The sequence below is a fragment of the Nycticebus coucang genome, chromosome 21 (genome assembly GCF_027406575.1).
Source record: "Nycticebus coucang isolate mNycCou1 chromosome 21, mNycCou1.pri, whole genome shotgun sequence".
Lineage (NCBI taxonomy): Eukaryota > Metazoa > Chordata > Mammalia > Primates > Lorisidae > Nycticebus > Nycticebus coucang.
Genome location: NC_069800.1, coordinates 307,622 through 325,421, shown reverse-complemented (window position 1 = coordinate 325,421; position 17,800 = coordinate 307,622). Strand labels below are relative to the sequence as shown.

Here is a 17,800-nt window from a genome sequence, read left to right as displayed (position 1 = left end):
TAATCTTGTCTGCAATCCAAATTCTGAATTCAATTTCTGACATCTCAGCCAGTTGTTTATGAATGGGATCTTCAATCACATCTGCCGTATCTTTTCTTGGGGGGGTTGATCTATTCTGGTTATTCATGTTACCAGAGTTTTTCCGCTGATTCCGCCCCATGGTTATTTTACTCCCTTTGGTTTTTCCCCTGGGGCTTTATCGAGGGGCCGTACAGTGTTGTGGCCTGAGAAACTGGGGCCCTGTCTGGTGTGGTGGAGCAAAGTGGTTCTGTCTTGTTTTCAGCTGGTTTCTGTTCGATCCTATTGCAACTTCTACTCTGGCTTGAAGTCTCAGCTGTGTGGAAAAATCAGCAATTAAGTCACCCCGCCTGCCCACCTCTGGGCGCAGTTGGAAAAGGAGAATCAAACCTTCCTACAACCGCACACCCAGGGCACCGCCTGAAAAGTCCTTAGTCTATTAGCCCAGTTCAAAAGGTCCAAATCAACTGTCTCAATTGGCACCTGTCTCGGGTGGGAGAGTTCAAGAGGTCTCTGGGAACTAAATCACAGGGGCCTGATGACTCCTCTGACACTGCTCACCCCAGTGCAGTGTGGAGTCAGGAGGAGCCACCCAGCAAACAGAGCGGTCTGAGAAGGTTGACGTCTCCTTCCCCACTTTGCCCCTTTGTCGGACCCAGTCACTGGTATCTCTGCAGATGGCTAACCCAGTTGCTTGCAGTGAACAGACACTCCAGGGGTTTGCACTTGCCTTGCAAGGAAGTCTGCCAGGCCCCTGCAGACTGCCGCTATCTAGTAGGAGGAGATGGAGCCTGACATCTTTGAGTGCTTGATGCAGGTGATGGGAAGGAGGTGTTCACTCAGGCTTAGCCCCGTCTCTGATGGATGCTGCTAACAGAACAGAACAGAACAGACAACTTTGAGGGGTTCTGTCTCTGTTCCTGCCGAAATCACCTACAGAAGACGGGCTGTTCTGAGTTCAAACGTCTTTGCTGCTGGAGGTTTGTGTCCTCTTTGCTACTGGAGGTTTGTGTCCGATCACCTCTCTGGGTCGGCCCCACCCTGGAAGCCTCCTGCTTTGTTTTTATTTCTGAGTAATGTCTTGGCTATTCGAGGTTTTTTCTGATTCCATATTGTTTTTTCAAGATCTTTAAGGTATGACGGTTGAACTTTAATAAGGATTGCATTAACATTATATATTGTTTTGGGTAGTATGGACATTTTAACAATGTTGATTCTTCCCAGCTATGAGCATGGTATGTTTTTTTTTTCATTTGTTAACATTTTTAGCTATTTATTTTCTTAGAGTTTTCATAGTTCTCTTTATAGAGATCTTTCACGTCCTTTGTTAGATAAACTCCCAATTATTTCATCTTCTTTGGCACTACTGTGAATGGGATAGAGTCCTTAACTGTTTTTTCAACTTGACTATTATTGGTATATATAAAGGCTACCGATTTATGAATGTTGATTTTGTAACCTGAGACGCTGCTGTATTCCTTGACCACTTCTAAGAGTTTTGTAGGAGAATCTCTGGTGTTGTCCAGATATACAACCATATCATCTGTGAAGAGCGACAGTTTGATCTCTTCTGACCCTATATGGACACCCTTGATCACCATTTCTTCCCTAATTGCAGTGGCTAAAACTTCCATTACAATGTTAAAGAGCAATGGAGACAATGGGCAGCCATGTCTGGTTCTTGATCTGAGTGGAAATGATTTCAATTTAACTCCATTAAATATGATATTGGCTGTGGGTTTGCTGTAGATGGCCTCTATCAGTATAAGAAATGTCCCTTCTATACCAATTTTCTTAAGTGTTCTGAACATGAAGGGATGCTGGGTATTATAAAAAGCTTTCTCTGCATACATTGAGAGAATCATATGGTCTTTGTTTTTTAATTTGTTTATGTGCTGAATTATACTTATAGATTTATGTATATTGAACCAGCCTTGAGACCCTGGGATAAAACCGACTTGGTCATGATGTATAATTTGTTTGATGTGTTGCTGGATTCTTTTTGTTAGGATCTTGTTGAATATTTTTGCATCAATATTCATTAGTGATATTGGTCTATAATTTTCTTTTCTTGTTGGGTCTTTTCCTGGTTTGGGGATCAGGGTGATGTTTGCTTCATAGAACGTGTTGGGTAGTCTTCCTTCTTTTTCTACCTTTTGGAACAGGTTGAGTTATATAGGTACTAATTCCTCTTTAAAGGTTTGGTAGAATTCTGACGTGAAACCATCTGGTCCCGGGTTTTTCTTTTTAGGGAGGTTTTGTATGGTTGATGTTATTTCTGAACTTGATATGGGCCTGTTCAACATTTCCACTCGATTCTGGCTAAGTCTTGGAAGGTGACGTGCTTCCAAGTATTGGTCAATTTCCTTCAGATTTTCATATTTCTGATAATAAAGTTTCTTGTAATATTCATTCAGGACATTTTGAATTTCTGAGGAGTCTGTTGTTATTCCGTCTTTGTCATTTCTGATTGATGAGAGTAGAGATTTTACTCTTTTTTCCTGATTAGGTTGGCCAAAGGTTTATCTATTTTAGTGACCTTTTCAAAAAACCAACTTTTTGATTTATTGATCTGTTGTATAATTATTTTGTTTTTTATTTCATTTAATTCTGCTCTAATTTTGGTTATTTCTTTTCTTCTACTGGGTTAGGGGTTGGAATGTTTTTCCTTTTCCAGTTGCTTGAGATGTCCCATTAAGTTGTTAACTTCCTCTCTCTCCATTCTCTTGAGGAAGGCTTGCAGTGCTATAAATTTCCCTCTTAGGACTGCCTTTGTGGTATCCCAAAGGTTCTGATAATTCGTGTCTTCATTGTCGTTTTGTTCCAAAAAATTGGCGATTTCTTTCTTAATCCCATCTCTGACCCAGCTATCATTCAGCATAAGCTTATTTAACTTCCATGTTTTTGTATGAGTATGCAGATTCCTATTGTTACTCAGCTCAACTTTTATTCTATGGTGGTCTGAGAAGATGCAAGGAATAATTTCTATTCCTTTAAATTTACTGAGGTTAGACTTGTGACCTAAGATGCGGTCGATTTTGCATTAAGTTCCGTGGGCTGATGACAAGTATGTGTATTCAGTTTTGTTGGGATGAAATGTTCTGTAGATGTCTGCTAAAGCCAAATGTTGGATGGTTAGGTTTAAATCTAAAATTTCTTTCCTCAGCTTCTTATTGGAGGATCCATCCAACACTGCCAAAGGAGTGTTGAAATCTCCAACTATTATGGAGCTGGAGGAAATCAAGTTGCTCATGTCTGTTAGAGTTTCTCTTATAAATTGAGGGGCATTCTGGTTGGGTGCATAGATATTAATAATTGAAATCTAATCATATTGAGTATTACCCTTAACAAATATGAAGTGGCCATTCTTATCCTTCCTTATTTTTGTTGGTTTAAAGCCTATTGTGTCTGCAAATAAAATTGCAACACCTGCTTTTTTCTGATTACCATTTGCCTGAAATATGGATGACCATCCTTTCACCCTGAGTCTATATTTGTCTTTTTAGGTAAGATGTGACTCTCGTATGCAACAAATATCTGGCCTGAGTTTTTTTATCCAGTCAGCTAAACTATGCCTCCGTAGAGGACAGTTTAAGCCGTTCACATTAATGGAGAATATTGATAAGTCAGGTAACATTTTGGGTATCGAGTTTTTCAAAAGTCCAGTGGACATTTTTAATCCTTTTGCCACTGTGGAAGTTGGAGTTTGATCTAAATTTTCTGAGTGAGTTTAATTTTGTGGTAGAAGATTGGGCTGTTCATTATGGAGGATAGGTCTGAGAATATCGTAAAGAGCTGGTTTGGGCATGGCAAATTTCTTCAATATATGAATGTCATTAAAGTATTTAATTTCTCCATCATAAATGAAACTCAGTTTGGCTGGATACAGGATCTGGGGTTGAAATTTATTTTGCTTTAGGAGATTAAAAGTCGATGACCACCCTCTTCTGGGCTTGAAAAGTTTCAGCAGAGAGATCTGCAGTCATTCTAATATTCTTCCTATTGTAGGTACTGGATTTGTTATTTCTGGCTGCTTTCAGAATTTTCTCCTTCATATTAACTTTAGTGAAGTTAATTATGTAATGCCTGAGGGATGTCTTCCTTGGATTGAGTCATGCTGGAGTTCTGAAACTGTCCGCTATCTGCATTTCAGAATCTCTTGGCCTGTCTGGAAAATTCTCTTTCATAATTTCATGGAGAAGGGCCTCTGTGCCCAGCGAGGCCACTTCATCACTTTCACGAATTCCAATGAAGTGGATATTAGCCTTCTTCGAATTATCCCAGAGCTCTCTGAGAGAATGATCCATTTTCGCTCTCCATTTCTCTTCCTCTTTGAGAGTTTTGGAGCGTTCAAATGTTTTGTCTTCAGTGTCAGAAATCCTTTCGTCTGCTTTCTCCACTCTGTTACTGAGGGTTTCTACTGTATTTTTCAGATCTTTGAGGTCTGCAAATTCTTTTTTTTTTTTTTCTAGTGAACATTTTAATGTCTAAATGTATCTGGAAAATATAAACACATAAAATACTTCACTGCACAATGGCTCTAGATCATTACTGTTTAATATAAATGTAAGCCACAAATGGAAATGATATATGTAATTTTAAGTTTTCTTACAGTCACTTTAAGAGAGATTTTAAAAGAGTGAAATTAATTTCAATTATAAATGTTATTTAACCTAGTATAGTATCAACATAAAAATAATTGATAAGATTTTTCTATATTACTTTATTTATACTAAGTCTATGAAATCTGGTATGTGTTTTGCACTACAGCACATCTCCATTTGTACTAGATGCATTTCAAGTATTTAAAAGGCATCTTTGGCTAATGACTACCATATTGGGCAGTACAGATATCAATAAACAAAGCTTTACTGAAAAATTGAAATTAATGAATATATAATCACAATGTTCCAATTCAATATTCCAAGCCTCTAGAAGAATTCCAGACATAAAGCCACATGTGTTTTCTGTGTTTTCCCATAGACTCTATAGGCAAATATGAAAGAACTTAATATATATGAGAATGTCCAGAAAGTATTCAGCCATTGTTAATACTATTTTTCATATTACATGGCTACTTTCCACACAGCTGTGAAGAAGCAAAAAAGATTATTACTAATTCCTAGTGAGTAGAAGGAAAGAGTTCTAAATTCTTAGAAGTTTAGATTTGCAAAGAAACTTTCTCTGAAATTTTTGTGAACCTTTAGAATTAAATATAGCCTTTGATACTATAGTCCTTTCATAATCAGAGAGAAGGAAGGAGAATGGTTAGCACTTAGTATCATTTATGTAGTCACTTCTGAGCTTTGTAAGTGTAAAAGTTCAATCTTCAAAGCTATAATTCTAAAATAATGGAATGTTAGAACCTTTGAGTTTCAATCTATGTCTAGATCACAGAAAGAGCCTACTAAATAAATCTACCAAAAATAGCTTAAAGTAAAGCTTTTCTCCATACTTTTTCATACTAAACTTCTACTGGTTTAGGGTCATTTAATTATTTTTTTTATTTTGTGTAATCTTGATATTAATATTTAATAATTATGTTATAATTTGTGACTATGAATCTAATGTCACATGTAAATTTCTCTGAGTTTAATTGCCTCTTTTAAAACTAATTAATCAACATTAAAATTAAATTTTTATGCATAAAATATAGGAAAAATACAAAGAAAATCTTGCTTTGGGAAATATGCTTTCTCTTTGATCTAATTCAGATCTTGTGTCATTATATTATTTTCTACAAGTCCTGGTCTTATTAAGACCTAAGCCTTGTGGAATTCCCTTGCTCAACTTCCTCTCCCATACCAAAGAAGGAGGCCTAGAATGATTGAAAGGCAAGGATAAATTAAAGCCCTGCCTCATTCATTCTAGATGCATCCTTTTCTTTAGAGTGCCAAGGCATCAGCCTAGCTCATGACAACCTCAAATTCCTGGGTTCAGATGATCCTCCTGCTCCCATTTCTTAAGTAGCTTGGACCACAGTTGCCCACCACAATGCCCAGCTAATTTTTCTGTTTTTAGTAGAGATGAGGGTCTGGCTCTTGCTCAGGCTGGTCTTAAACGCCTAAGCTCAAGCAATTCTCCTAGGGCTGCAAATTTTTGCTTCAGTGCGTCAAAATCTTTGGTGGTTTTGTCTTTAAATTCATTAAATTATTGAGACAACTTTTGAATTTCTCCTTGAATTTCTAATTCCGACTTTTGAATTGTTGCTTGAAGTTCTAATTCCAAATTTTCCTCCATTTTATTAATCTTATTTGCAATCCCAATTCTGAATTTGATTTCTGACATCTCAGCCAGGTGTTTATGAATGGGATGTTCAGTTTCATCTGCCATATCTTTCCTTGGGGGTGTTGATCTATTCTGGTTATTCATGTTACCAGAGTTTTTCCACTGATTCTGCTCCATGATTGTTTTATACCATTTGATTTTTACCCTGGAGCTTTGTTGAGGACCTGTACAGTGCTTTGGCCTGAGAAACTGGAGCCCTATTTGGTGTGGTGGAGCTAAGTGGTTCTGTCTTGTTTTCAGCTGGTCTCTGTTCGACCCTACTGAAACAGTTACTCTGGGTTGAAGTCTCAGCTGTGGAGAAATACCAGCAATTAAGTGACCCCACCCCCTGCAGGCAACAATTGGAAAAGGAAAATTAAATCTTCTTACAACCACACATCCAGGGGACCTCTCAGTCAGCACCTGTATCAGGTGTGGGAGTTTCAAAGGTCTCTGGCAACTGGATCACAGGGGTCTGGTGACTACTCTGATATGGCTTGCTTCAGTGCTGTGTGGAGTCAGGAGGAGCCACCCAGCAAATAGATCAGTCTGGGAAGCTTGCTGCCTCCTTCCCAACCTGTACCTCTGTCACACCCAGTCACTGATAGCCCCGCAATTGGCTGACCCAGTTGCCTGTAGTGAACAGATACTCCAGGGGGTTGCACCTGCCTAAATCACAAGGAAATCTATTTCTGCTCAGCCAAGCCATTGTGCTCTGCCTCTATCTAGCATGGGGAGGTGAGGCCTGACAACCTCAGGCGCTTGATGGAGGCTGGGGGGTGTTCACTCAGTTCCAGCCCCGCCCCTGATTGATGTTACTGACAGAACAGAACAACTTTGTGGGAATTTGTTTCTGTCCCTGATAAATTCCCCTGTAGAAGAGAAGCTGTTTTGAGTTCCCAGAGGCTGCACCTCAGGCCCTGTCTTTGCTCCTGCAGGTTTGTATTTGGTTACCTGTCAGTTCCAGCCTCCTGTCTTCCTTTGTCTATAGGCTGACCATCTCCTGAGGGCTGGGTGCGTCTTAGGCTCAGTAAAGCAGTCCTTTGGATCAGCCCCACCCTGGGAACTTCCTGGGTCTGCGAGTGCATTTCTAGTCCCTGAGCTCCACCCAGGTCGGTACCACCTCAGGCAAACCCTTTACTCACAGGGCCTGCATTTGCATCCCAGATCTGTTCCATGGTGGTTGCCACCTGAGTAGATGCCCAGCCTCCTCTGGTTGCTCAGGGAGACAGGTGGTGTGGCTTCAGAATATCTGGGAGTGAGCCCTATTTTGCTAAAAGACAGCTGCTGCTCTCCACCTCAGGGCACAGCTGCTCTGGTCTGGTTCTCTCTTAGCCGACCGTCCTCTCCTCACTCCCATGCCCCAGAGTCAGCACTGACCAGCTGCAGTTTAGGCACTGTCCACACCCCTCAGGAAATCACCCAAGAATCTGGACTCCTGGGGGACAGGACTCCAGACATCAGAGGCTAAAAGTTCAAAATAAAGGTACCAGTATGGCCACATTCCCTCTGGAGGCTCTAGCAAAGAGTCCTTCCTGGCCTCTTCCAGGAGCTGGTGGCACTCCTTGGTTTCCTTGGCTTGTAGCCACATCACTATGGTCTCTCCCTCTTTCTTCATGTCCCCTTCTGCTCTGTGTGTGTCTTATGAGGACGTGTCATTGGATTTAGGACCCACCCTAACCTAGGTAATCTAGAATGATTTCATCTCTACTCCCTACAGCAGTTATATCTACAAAGATCCCTTTTCCAAATCATGTCACATTCATAGGCCCCAGGGACCTGGATGTGGACATGTCCTTTCAGGGGATACCATTCAACCCCCTATGGGCATCTTGAAATTATTCCAAATTCTGAAGGTAAGGACCAGGGCCCAGTCACTCTGGACACTTGGATGCCGATGGTGCTTAAATGAAGGCATGAGCTGTGCCTCCCTTGCACATGGGTCAGAGCCAGGGCTGCTGGTCTCTTCAAGTCACACTGGAAGGGCACCCAGCAGCAACACACTACTGGGGAGAAACTCCTCTGCTTCCTGGCTTTGAAATACTTAGAATTTGGGCTGGGCACAGTGACTCATGCCTGTAATCCTAGCACTCTGGGAGACCGAGATCAGTGGATTGCTTGAGCTCAGAGTTCAAGACCAGCCTGAACAAGAGCAAAAACTGTCTTTACTAAAATAGAAAAACTAGCCGGGCATCATGGTGGGCACCGGTAGTCCCAGCTACTCATAAAGCTGAGGCAAGAGGGTCACTTGAGTCCAATGAGTTTGAGGTTGCTGTGAGCTGTGACACCATGGCACTTTACCAAGGGTGACAAAATGAGACACTGTCTCAAAAAAAAAAATCCACAAAATACTTAGAATTTGATTTGAAGCTCTTCTGCAGACTTCCAAGTTCTTAACTTGGAAGGTGAGGAGTATGGAGCCCCTAAGAGCAAAAAACACACCTGCAAGTGGGGGAGATGAGCATGGTGCTGCTTCACAAATCCAGCTCATAGTGGTGATGAAAAACTAACAAAATTCCACCAGCCAACCCTGGCTTGGCCAGAGCACACTGCTCTCCTCTGTGATTTGATCCAAAGTAGGAAGGGCCTCCCACCTTTTAGGAGCAGTGTGACAATGTCAGGCCCCCATTCCTGCTTCATTCCTGCCATCCCACTATGACTCTCAGTGCATGTGATGCCCTCACTTTCATCTGTCCTCACATTCATCTGTCCATCGGTGGCAGCCAAGACACTCCAAGGTCAAGTCAAACTGAGATTCTAAGGACCATCCAAGGAGAATTGCTGACACTGCTGCTGTTCTCTGGGTCTGTGTGTCTCTCAGAGAAAGAGAAAGACTTGCACGCGTCAGAAGAATGCAGACAAGCAGTAGTTGAAAGCACTGTGTTAAATGAACCAACAGCTCAATCCAAAGGCACCACACAGAACACACAAAGGCAGAGGAAATGGGTCTTTGTTATTTTGCCCGGTTTCATCATGGCACCAGAATGGGTGTTATTTTCCCTCCAGTGATCTCAGTGATAGGAAAAGGATCCCAGACCCCTGCCATGTCTCTCTCAGCACTTTCAGAGTCCAAGGCCAATTGAGCAACAGGAAGGTTAAGAATCAAAGGGTATGCTGTGAGTCAGAGGACTTTCCAGACAGGGCCTTCCACAGCTGGACTTGGGGAGATACTGGCTTTGGGTCTGATTGGTGGACAAAAGCAGATCCAGTGATCAAGATTAAAGTGTTTCCTTCTGGGAAAACATAGAATGAATGAGGAACATTTGCAGGGAAAGAGGCAGGATTTACAGAGACACCTATTTTCAGTTCCCAAGTGGAAATACATAGTTAGATACATTTTAAAATCTAGAGCTCATAATAGGCCACATTTTCTATCAATGTCTACGTCTGATATAAAACTTGCCATGATCTTGAACTCTGGTCCACAAAGAACCAGAGTTAGCTAAGGGAGAAACTGTTTATATAGAGAGCTTAGTGAGAAACACACTGGATTGTGACAAATTATTATTTTTTTAAATCCTGTTCTTTTGATGAATCCTTTCCCTTATGGTAACTAGATCTCAAAAATTATTAGGTTTTATGAGTTCAATACAGTGTTGTGCTTTTATAGGAAACTCGCCATTGGGTACCAATGTAAACCTTCATTTGTGACTCAGATGGTTATGCACAGGGGCCATGGCTGAGCTACTAGCGCTCCCGTTTCTAGGGGGACACCGACAGCCTGGGCAGGTTAGCTCTGCCCAGCAAGACTGGAATGGGACAACAAGTGAGAGAAGCAACACATTAGCTCAGGATCACATGGCCTCGAGTCAAACCACAGCTCTGTGAGGGCTGTGCCTGTGGCTAAAGGAGTAGGGTGCCGGCCCCATATGCAGAGGTGGTGTGTTCAAATCCAGCCCCAGCCAAAAACTGCAAAAAAAAAAAAAAAAAAAAAAAAAAAACAGAGCTCTGCCAGTCGTTGACTGGAGGCCTGGAGCCCATTGCTTCTCCTCTTGGTCCCCCGTCTCATCATCTAGAAAATGGGTTCTTCACAGTATCTAATCCATAAGATTGTTGTGAGGATCACACAAGCTACCAAAGGTTAGATACGTGAGCTGTTATCGTCACCATCATCATTTGACACAAAAAATTGAAGACCTTTCCCTAAAAGGAAGAACATGTTTATTTCTCCTCCATCCGCTCAACATACATCTTGCCCACCAGTAACATCACGGAGACAGCATTTTGCTATGTAGCACCAGGCATTACACAGCATTTGAGGGGGAAAGCAGCCACACTTTTTATTTCTGCTGTCTAGGGACGTAGGACGCACCGCCAGAACAGGGGAGCACAATGAGAGACAAAGGTCCATGTGGAAGACACTCCTTCCGGAGTGGGCGCGGCCAGCCCCTCACTTGGCAGAGTGCTGCTTGTAAACCTCCAGGAACTCCTGCACGTCGTCCGGGGACCACGAGATGAATGGCGCCCTCTGGTGGATGTCAGTGGGAAGGATGTCTAGGACAGCCTCCTTCCCAGTGGTAGCCACGCTCCCCGCCTTCTCTCTGATGTAAGCCATGGGGTTACACTCATACAGCAGCCTCAGCTGGAAAACTAGACCAGAGCAGCCGCCTCATACGGGAGGTATTACATAGAGAGGGGATTTGTTCTGTAGCAAAGTAGTGCAGAGCTGGTGGGAGTAACCGATAGTCCCTCTTTCCTACTATGAGGTTGTGAAAGTTCCCTCCCAGCCCAGGTTACATCTGAAAGGAAACGGTTAGCCTGAACCCACAGGCCAGAACCCACAGTAGATTACCTGATGCAAATTCGAGACAGACCACCTGGATGCAGAATGACATTTTGGCAGAACTGATGAGTCCCTTCTCTTTATAACATGGAAACTGGACTTAATGAGTGACTGTGTGTGTGTGTGTGTGTGTGTGTGTGTGTGTGTGTGTGTGTGTGTTTTGGATGGAGCTTAGGCTATTCTAAAAGCATCAGAAAAATCCATGGTAGTGTCTGGCTGCAGACATCTGGAGAGCAGACTGGCTCCTCCCAACAGTATAATATTGTTTGCAACCCTGTATGAATTCCCTTTACAATTCCCCTAAGGCCCGAGGGCTGGAATTTTGTATGTTATACATCTTGGCAGTTATGTTAAATATTAACTTTTTATCGTTATGCATTTTCATGCAGCCTGCCTACTGAGCGACATTGCAGGTGTTTCCTAACTCTATTTTCATGTAGGTGTCATGGCCAGATTGGAAAATCTGGGGGGAATAAAGGAGGAGCCTTAATATGTGTGTTCAGGAACAGTTTTTGGAGGCATTGAGAAAAGTACTGTAAGGCAGGCTAATCTGATAGGCTGGGGTGTGTGAGGTGCTGCGGCAGAAATGGCATTCTAGGTAGATAAGGGTGCCTTCAGCAGACTGCACCCCATTCACAGCAAACAGCTCTCACTACATCCAAATATATAGAAGTCTAACTATCTTAAGGAGAGTATGGGACTGTGTTTGTCAGCTCTTGCCACTTTTTCTTGGCAGAAGAAAATCCAAATGATAAAGTCAATCAGACGAATGATTGAATGGCAATGAGGAATTTGCTTCTCTCATGTTTAAAAAAAAAAAAAAGCAAAGGTGAAAATAAACTAGACACTGTATGGAGGGGGCACACTGCCACCCTGGGGGAAGGAAAGCAGGTGCTTCTTACCCAGTGTGAGACAGCACAGCCCACCCTGGGGACCCTGTGAGCCTTGGGGCTATGTGGTCAGTGGTAACAGCTCACCTGAAAGCTATAGGTTTACCCAAAGATTCGTTACTTCCCTAAAAGGTAGCATTTCCCAAGTAGCAAATATCAGCTCATTAGTCATTTCTATTTTATGCTTTTTGAAAGCAACCAAAGAAGACTCCTATTTGGGATACGTATTGGACTTGCTGCCTTGGAAATGAGCCTGGGATGTTTCATTTCCCTTTATGAATAGAATTCACCTTGCCCAAGCCAAACCACATACCCACTGGAAACTCTCTGGATGCTTAGTCTCCCTCCTGAGCATTAATTCTCTTTCCCAAAACACTGGAAGGTCTCTCCAGGAGACCGTTTTTATGTTTAGTATCGCGTGGCTTTACTTGTAATCTAGAAAAGAGTATATCACCGACATCCTTAGCAACTTACTAGAGGATAACAGCTACCATAACCTTTCTATCTTCCTAAATCAAATCCCTCAGGCTGGAAATGCAATCTACTGCTTGTAAGTCACTCTCCAGGGCATGTGCTTACCTTTCCACTGGGGTTCTTCTTGTTAGCGGGGTACAGAAAGATCCCACCATAGACCAGAGTGCGTTAAACATGGGAACCATGGAGCCCACCATAGGGAACTGAGTTATCCTGCAAGGTTAAGAACAGCAATGACCAGGGTTGTAGAAAATAAAGGAAGTGAGTTCCCTTTGTGTCCCCTGTGTGTGTTTGATTCCACAGCCATTCACTGGGCACCTTCCGATGTGTGAAGCACAAAGTAGAACAATGAAAACAGCTCACAAGAGGTCACATCACCCACAGAAGCCCCAAGGAGAGTGTGGTTGACTCTATCTCTGGGGTCGGGGAAAGCCTCACAAGAATTGTGCCATTTAGTAGCACTGTAAAGGTCAAGAAGGATTTCTGCCAACCTAGGGAGCAGACACTGCTCAAGTCAAGGCTTAGCAACAAGGAGAGGGGAGTGCTGTTGTCACCAGACCTGGCAGAGGAGCCTGCAGGACTAGTGAGAGTGTATGCAGGGTGGGGGAGGGAAAGTTAAAGGAGCTGATTCAGCTGGAGGAAGAGCCTGGGGCCAGCTCTCAGGACTTCCAACACCATGGGAACAACAGGAAAACAGTAGGTGCCTGTGCATTTGAAGAAAGGGTATTACAGGACTTTATCTCAAAAATGCAATCAGTGTAACCTAAATTTTTGTACCTTCAATGAATCCCAAAGAATAAAACAAAAAAAAAAATTAAACAAAGGGTATGACATCAGCTATTCCCATGCAGAGCCAGCTCTTTAATCAGCCATTTCTCCTCTTTAGAGTCACTAGTTTGTACCCTCCTTAGGCAGATACTAAGATAGACATTCTCATTCCTGAGAAGACTGGTAAAAGCCATCTAGGCCAAGATGGACACATACTGCATGGCTGGTGCCGGGGTGGGAGAACCACACTTTGAACCATCTGGGACCAGGAACCTGTGGAGAGGAAAATGCCTCATTGCTATACACTCATTCATCTGGGTGAGTTTATCATTCAGATTTTATTCTGCCAAGAGAAAGTTGCAAGAGCTGACACAGACTGTCCCATTTTGAGATGTCAGCACAAAAATTTCAGTCCCCAGTGCGGAGATGAGAACTTAATCACAGGCTTGGTGCAGATGAAAATCCAACCGACTTCCATCCCTCTTTTCTTTCACCTCAAAGGTCAATCATGAATCAGTAGATTTCCACAAAACTCAAGAAGCCCAAATGAGGTCTAAGGCCCTTAATCCCAGGATCCCTTCTCTCCTCAGAGGACACCTCCTCCCTCCAGAGCTGCCCCTGATGCCAGATGTCTGGACACTGCCTCAGCCCCACCCCAGACCCCTCACTTACTGGGGGTAACTTTTTCTTCTTGACATACTCAGGGAAAGCAGGGTCAAAGTCCTTGGCGTAGCCTTCGTTAAGGCTATAGATGTTACCATTCCTTTTGATCTTCACACCCTTGTCCACCAAATTGAACTCTCTGATGGCCTTCAGAGACACAGAAGGAAGGTCAGGAGATGACCACCTGTCTCCCCCAGGCGTGGACACATGTGCATTTCACTGTTCTAGGCTAGGGAAGTGGCCTCACCTCACCCTCGGTTACAAGTGACTTCTGCCAATTCTCCAAGAATTGCAAATGAGGGAGGGGGAGAGAAAGTGATGAGAACAAGTGACAAGGAAATGGAGGGGGGGAGGGAGAGGATGCTGCAGAAGCCATAGGGTGATTAAAGAGACTTTGACTTTGCAAGTGAGTTCAGTAAATCGAGAAAGAAACCACGCAGAAATAGGGAGTGCGAAACAGCAAAAGCCGCGACAATAAGGCCTGTGTGCCCAGAGCGATGGAGGATGTGACAGCCGGTACGAAAATAGGCTGCGAGTTGGGCCGGACAGCAGGTGGCTGTGGGAGAGAGGACCAGCCTCCAAGTGACACGGGCGCCTAGGGCTGTTCTCAGCTTTACATTTCTATCCTGAGGCAAGGATTCCCCTCTGTGCATTTCCAAAGAACAAAGAAGAACCCAGAGTTTGGGTCCCAGCACGTTTAGCTTCAGACCTACCCTCAGTGACCAGCAGTTTCCTCGGTGCGCCTCCTCCCCCCACGGAGCCCCAGCGCTCAGCTTGTGTTGTTGGGGTCTGAGTTAGAAGTTTAGATTTGGAAAAAAATGCTACATGACTGCTGCTCGTCTGGATTAAGGACTGTTCTTTGCCATGTCAGTAGATTTCAGAGTCCATGTGTTTTTGCTACAGGGGTGATATGTAAACTTCTGAAATGATGTCTCCCACAGTTCCCGGGTGGACTGGACTAAGGATTCTCGTGGGCCCCTGTGTGTTACTGGTAAGAGGTCCAGCGGGGCTCCGTAGTGTGAGAGCTGAGAGGAAAGGGGGACCCAGCCAAACCTCCCCTGGCCATTTATTCCCATGGCCCAGGCTAGTTCCTGCCCATATGCCAAAACCAGAAAGTAGCCATCTCACAACCAGGGCTGGTGCAGAGCCCGGGGAGCTGTCCAGATGTGCGGTCCCGGTACCCAGACCAAAGTCCCAGGTGTGAAGGAGAGAAGCCCCTGCTTATGGAGCCAAGAAGTAACTGCTCTTGGCATGTTAAAGCCCTGTAGAGACTAAAGCAAGCAGAGGGGTGGTGGTAGTTTCAGCAGAAACCATCAGCATGTCCTTGCAGCCCAAAGGAAGTAGAAGCGCTTGGCCTCTCCTGGGAGAGCCTTGCCTCTCCCAGCAGCAGCGAGCAGGGGGTGCCCGTGGGACCCCAGCAGGCCTGCACTGCTCTCCGAGGGAAAAGACCACCAAACACATGGAAACTTACTCCAAGATACTGTCTGCAATTGGCAAACGAGAAGAGATTTCATTTTCCCCACACATTCATCAAGTAAAGGTAGCAGAGAAAGCACCAGAAGAATGTCTGGGGTGGCAGGAAACGCCTGGTGAGGCACAAATCAGCAAACAAAAGAGGTGCCTGAACCTGCGTCCTGGCCTCAGATGAACCTTTGCTCTGGATCTGCCTTCATTTCCCCTAAGGGTGCCCTATTTGGAGACTTTAACTGGTGCTCTGACTCTACCCTGGTTTTATTTATTGAGCGCCCCAGGCTTCCAGGCAGGGGAGCATCCAGCTGGGTAACAGTGCCTGGGACTAAGGTCGCCTGTGTGCCACCTTTGACCTGCCCCACCTGCTGCTCACACCCAGGCCTTACCAAAGCAGCCCATCACCCACAGGGGTCACACTGGCTGCACCTTGTTCTCAGTTTGTCAGCCAGAAGCACCATATGCATAGGGTGCCACATTAATGCCACCTGACAATACTGCTAAAATATAAAAAAGGGCATAAATCTAATTCATTTCCCCCAAAACATATAATGAAAGTGCCAATGTATTAAAGACTATTCTCTTAAGTCTGTGTTTCAATGGTGGGTTGCTATGAGCTGTGAAGTGACAGTACTCTATTGAGGATGACAAAAAAAAAAAAAAAGGAACTTTTTACTCATGTAAAAGAATCACAAAAGCTACTTCTCTCCTCTCCCACTGCTCATTCCTTCTCCTCATGGTTTTCATCTGGGTGGTTGATTACTTAACTGGTTGGGTTGAGAGTTGAGTCATTTGATTTAGTTTGGTTTGTACTCATCAGTTAGTGCAGTGCAGCTAAATAGACTCACGCAAGATCAAAACTTTGAGTTGTTTTCCCTAACCCTAAATTTGCCAATGCACAGTCTTGAAAAAATAAAATTAATGTATGAACCACTTGTCCAAGGGTCATTTCAATAACTATTATCTTTCCCACTGGGCATCTAACTATCCTCTCTCCCTACTGCAGGCTTTGGGTAACCAATTCTCCACCAAGAAAAGTGTCCAAGATTTTCCCAACCAAAGTTTACTTTTGAAGGTGCAAAAGTAAACAGCCTTTCCATGAAATGAAGTCACAAAATGTTGTTACACTCCCTCGTATGGGAATAAGAAATAGTAACACTGTCTATAACCCACACATGCAGAAGAAAGAGAAAATATGCCAAGATGCAGTGGCTCGTGCCTGTAATCCTGGCACTCTGAGAGGCCGAGGAAGGAGGATCGCTTGAGATCAGGAATTTGAGACCAATCTGAATAAGAGTGAGATCCCATCTCTACGAAAAATAGAAAATATTAACTGAGCAGGGTGATGCACACCTGTAGTCCCAGCTATACATGGGAGGTTGAGGTGGCAGGATTGCTCGAGCCCAGGAATTTGAAGTTGCAATGAGCTATGATGACACCACTCTACTGTGGCGACAGAGTACTCTGTCTCAAAACAAAAAATATAAACAGAAAGTAATTTCACTGAGTCGTGGATTTGGAGGAATTCTTCTCTAGCCAAGCCCCCTTTCTAATTGTATGAAGTCCTTCTTCTAAACCCTAAGCAATGATGCTTTTCCTGCAGGGGAATCTATTTCATTCTTTTGCACAAGTCCAGGGATCAATGAGCACAAAGCATTTGGCAACATTAGAAAGTCTCTGGACCCTACCTTTCTATATTACCTGCTATAGGTATCTCTGTTTTATTTCACCCCATAGGAAATACAGGGAAGATACAGGGGGTTCCGGAGGCTTGAGGTTTTGGAAGAGAAAGTAGGCCTAGGGCCCATGAGCAAACACTCATGTCACCCACAAGCTTTCCTCACAGAGGCAACCAAACACTCCTTTTGAAACTCTGCTTTTAGTTGTGGGGATGGGATATTTTTAAAGAATATCTCAAATTAGCACATGTCTGGTAGGGGGTGACCAAGCTAGAGAGAAGTCTGAAAGTCATCTCCCATGAAAAATGTTCAGCTCAAAGAAGGAACTAGGGGTGGGGGGCAAGAAAGCTGTGCCCAAACATGTAAAAGGATCTTATTGTCTGATGTTCTAAAGACTAAGTGAGCAATAATGGGATTTGCACTCCACCTATGGACAAAACCTGATGGTCTCCCAGCATCTCAGGAGAACATGCTCCTTCTGACTATCTCAGCCAGAGCTGAGGGCCCCTGGAGAGAGGTTTTCTTCCATAGGAATGAATTTTGCTATACACCTTTCTTGCTATACTACAGATTTGGTACTTTGAAAGAAAAATGATTTCCTCCATGTCTATAACAGGAATGGTATGTTTCTTGGCATGTCTTGGAAAAGAGATGAATCGTTGCCCTTGGCTTTATGACATGAAAATTTCAATTTTTTTTTTTTTAAGATTGAGTTTCACTCTGTTGCCCTGGCATCATGTCATAGCTCACAGCAACCTCAGACTCCTGGGTTCGAGCAATCTAACTGCCTC

General features: G+C 43.6%; 2 pseudogenes; both read right to left on the bottom strand.

The window, feature by feature from the left end:
• LOC128574154 (casein kinase I-like) overlaps nucleotides 1-7,903 on the bottom strand; it is a 28,672-nt pseudogene extending 20,769 nt beyond the window's left edge.
• Nucleotides 7,904-10,451: 2,548 nt separating this feature from the next.
• On the bottom strand, nucleotides 10,452-14,939 carry LOC128574153 (fructose-1,6-bisphosphatase 1-like; annotated as a pseudogene).
• Nucleotides 14,940-17,800: the final 2,861 nt, after the last annotated feature.